A 3,769-nucleotide genomic window follows, 5' to 3' on the forward strand; every position below is an offset into this window, starting at 1 on the left:
GAAGATATTAAGAACAACAATGCCAATAAATGTAAAAAGTTCAAATGAAATGGAAAAATCCCTAGAAATAATAATTTATCCAAGGTGGCTCATGAAGAAATGGAAAATCTGAATAGTCTCATAAATATTAAAGAGATTGAATCAGTATTTATCTATTTATTTTTTTAAATTGAAGTATAGTTGATGCACAATATTACATAAGTTACACAATTCACAATTTTTAAAGGTTATATTCCATTTATAGTTACTACAAAATATTGACTATATTCCTTGCGTTGTACAATATATTCTTGTAGCTTATTTATTTTATGCATAATACTTTGTACCTCTTAATCCCCTACCCCTATATTGCCCCTCCCCCCTTTCCCTCTTCCCACTGGTAACCACTAGTTTATTCTCTATATCTGTGTGTTTCTTTTTTGTTATATTCACTAGCTTGTTTTATTTTTTAGATTCCACATATCAGAGATATCATACAGTATTTGTCTTTCTCTGTCTGACATTCACTTAGCATAATATCCTCCAAGTCCATCCATGTTATTGCAAATGGCAAAATTTAATTCCTTTTTTATGACTGAGTGGTATTTCACTGTGTGTATATGTGTACATATACATGTATATGTAAATATGTACACATCTCACATCTTCTTTATCCATTCTTCTGTTGATGGACATTTAGGTTGCTACCATATCTTGGCAATTGTAAATAATGCTGCTATGAACGTTGAGGTGCATATATCTTTTTGATTTAGTGTTTTGTTTTTTATGGATATATACCCAGGAGTGGAATTGCCGAGTCATATAGTAGTTCTATTTTTAGTTTTTTGAGAAACCTCCATACTGTTTTACACAGTGGCTGCACTAATTTGCATCCCCACCAACAGTGTAGGAGGGTTCCCTTTTCTCCATATCCTCACCAACGTTGTTATTTGTGTTCTTTTTGATGATAGCCATTCTGACAGGTGTGAGGTGATATCTCATTGTGGTTTTGATTTGCATTTCTCTGATGATTAATGACGTTGAGCATCTTTTCATGTGCAGGTTGGCCATCTGCATATCCTGTTTGGAAAAATGTCTATTCAGGTCTTCTGCCCATTTTTTAATCAAGTTGTTTGTTTTTTGGATGTTGAGTTTTATGAACTGTTTATGTATTTTGGATATCAACACCTTATCAGTCATATCATTTACAAATATTTTCTCCCATTCAGTAGGCTGTCTTTTTGTTTTATTGATGGTTTCCTTTGCTATGCAAAAGCTTTTCAGTTTAACTAGGTTCCATTGGTTTATTTTTGCTTTTATTGCCTTTGCTTTAGGAGACTGATCCAAAAAAATATTGCTATGATTTATGTCAAAGAGTGTTCTGCCTATGTTTTCTCCTAGGAGTTTTATGGTTTCTGGCCTAACATTTAGGTCTTTAATCCATTTTGAGTTTATTTTTGTATATGGTATTAGAGAATGTTCTAATTTCATTGTTTTACATGTAGATGTCCAGTTTCCCCAGCACCACTTATTGAAGAGACTGTCTTTTCTCCATTGTATATTCTGGCATCCTGTGTCATAGATTGTCTGACCATAAGTACATGGGTTTATTTCTAGGCTCTCTATTCTGCTCCATTGATCTATGTGTCTGTTTTTGTGCCAGTACCATACTGTTTGATTACTGTAGCTTTGTAGTATAGTCTGAAGTCAGGGAACTGACGTCATGATTCCTCCATCTCTATTCTTCTTTCTCAAGATTGTTTTGGCTGTTCGGGGTCTTTTGCATTTCCATACAAATTTTAAAGTTATTTGTTCTAGTTCTGTGAAAAATGCCCTTGGTATTTTGATAGAGATTGCATTGAATCTATAGATTGCCTTGGGTAGTATGGTCATTTTAACAATATTAATTCTTCCAATCCATGAACACAGCTGTCTTTCCATCTGTTTGTGTCATCTTCAATTTCTTTCATCAGTATCTTATAGGTTTCCAAGTACAGGCCTTTTACCTCCTTATGTAGGTTTATTCTTAGATATTTTATTGAATCAGTTATTTAAAATCTTCCCACAAAGAAAACTTCAAATCCAGATAGCTTTACCTGTGAATTATAGTGAACATTCACAGAAAATAAAATTTCATTCATACACAAACTATTCTAGAAGTTTAGAAGTTTCTACTCTCAGAAAACCAAAGCTATCCTCCTCAACTCATTTCATGGAATTAATATGACCCTAACCCCCAAATCTGACAGGATCGATATACGAAAATTAAAGGCCAATCTCACGTATGAACACAGATATAAAAAATGCTAACCGAAGTATTATTAAACAAAATTTAGGATCATATGAAAAGTATTATTTAAAAAATTTAGGAGTGTCAAGCTTAGTAAGGCCTGGTAGGGCTTAGAGACCCGGCTGGCTGTAGCCGGGGAGCCTGAGGCCAGGGCGTCGTGCGCAGGCGCTACTGGGCTGGGCCGTAAGCCGGCCGCAGCCTGGGCAGCTGCAGCGAGGCCTTCCCGATGCCGGTTGGGGCTCTGCAGAGCAGAGCGGAGGCTGTGCCTGGGCCGCGGGCGGGGTAGCAGGCCCGTGGGCCAGCTCCCTCGCGCGCGGTGGATGCGGCCGCGGTGATGCATGCCCTAGAGGAAGAGAGCTTTGCGCTGTCCATCTCTTCCGCCTCTGATGCAGAATTTGATGCTGTGGTTGGATATTTAGAGGACATTATCATGGATGATGAGTTCCAGTTATTACAGAGGAATTTCATGGACAAGTACTACCAGGAGTTTGAAGACACAAGAGTATAAGATCACCTACACACCTATTTTTATAGAATCTATTTCTTTGGTAGAAAAGTATATAGAAGAACAGCTGCTGGAGCAAATTCCTGGATTTAACACGGCGGCTTTCACTACAATTTTACAGCACCGTAAAGATGAAGTGGCCGGTGATATTTTCGACATCCTGCTCACGTTTACGGATCTTCTGGCTTTTAAAGAAATGTTTCTGGACTATTGAGCAGAAAAAGAAGGCCGGGGACTGGGCTTAAGCAGCGGTTTAGTGGTGACTTCATTGTGCAAATCATCTTCTATGCCAGCTTCCCAGAACAATCTGTGGCCCTAGGTCCCACCTCCAGGTAATGGGATCTTTCTAGACATCACCAGCCCAATAGACTGGGAGAGGCTTTGGCTAATAATGTCAGAAGGATACATCTTGGAAAGACTGACTCTGTTCTGCAACTCTTCATTAATGTTAAGTATTGATGGGTCAGAAGAAAATTAGCTGACCTTCCTGGGACACGTTCTTGTCTTCAGTAACCCTAGTACTCCTCCCCGAGTAGACACCTCTCTCAGGAGCTTCTGAGTCTGGCTCCTGCATCAAGCCCAAGTCCAGCATTCCACCTGGGGGGCACTTCCCCAGCATACATGTTGGTGTGTCCATGTTGGAAGAACCCACCATCATCAACTGTCTTGGCCCAGCAGGCCTTGCATGTCCCACGAGACTTTTTGTGCACTCACAGCTTTTTATATGGGGCAGAGTTTCAGTCCTGCAGTCTCAATGGGGTTTTTGACTGGGAGTATTTATCTAGGATTTAACTCAAGCTAGCTGCCCACCTCAAGATTTTTGAAAATCCTACTATCACAGTTCATCTTGGCTGTAGGAATCAACTTAGAGAGATTTCCTTTACCTAAAAGGTACACGTGAAAATCAATTCCTAGTCTTACATGTACAGTCCTTGTATCACTTTCTGCTGGTCCTGATGTAGTCCCATTGTTTCTGTAACTCTCGTTTACGTGTT

At 39.0% G+C, this 3,769-nt stretch overlaps 1 pseudogene; it reads left to right on the forward strand.

Moving 5' to 3' along the window:
- The first annotated feature begins 2,591 nt into the window (after positions 1–2,591).
- LOC133089958 (ADP-ribosylation factor-like protein 2-binding protein) lies at positions 2,592–3,155 on the forward strand (annotated as a pseudogene).
- The last annotated feature ends 614 nt before the right edge of the window (positions 3,156–3,769 follow it).

Source organism: Eubalaena glacialis, chromosome 4 (genome assembly GCF_028564815.1).
Source record: "Eubalaena glacialis isolate mEubGla1 chromosome 4, mEubGla1.1.hap2.+ XY, whole genome shotgun sequence".
Classification (NCBI taxonomy): domain Eukaryota; kingdom Metazoa; phylum Chordata; class Mammalia; order Artiodactyla; family Balaenidae; genus Eubalaena; species Eubalaena glacialis.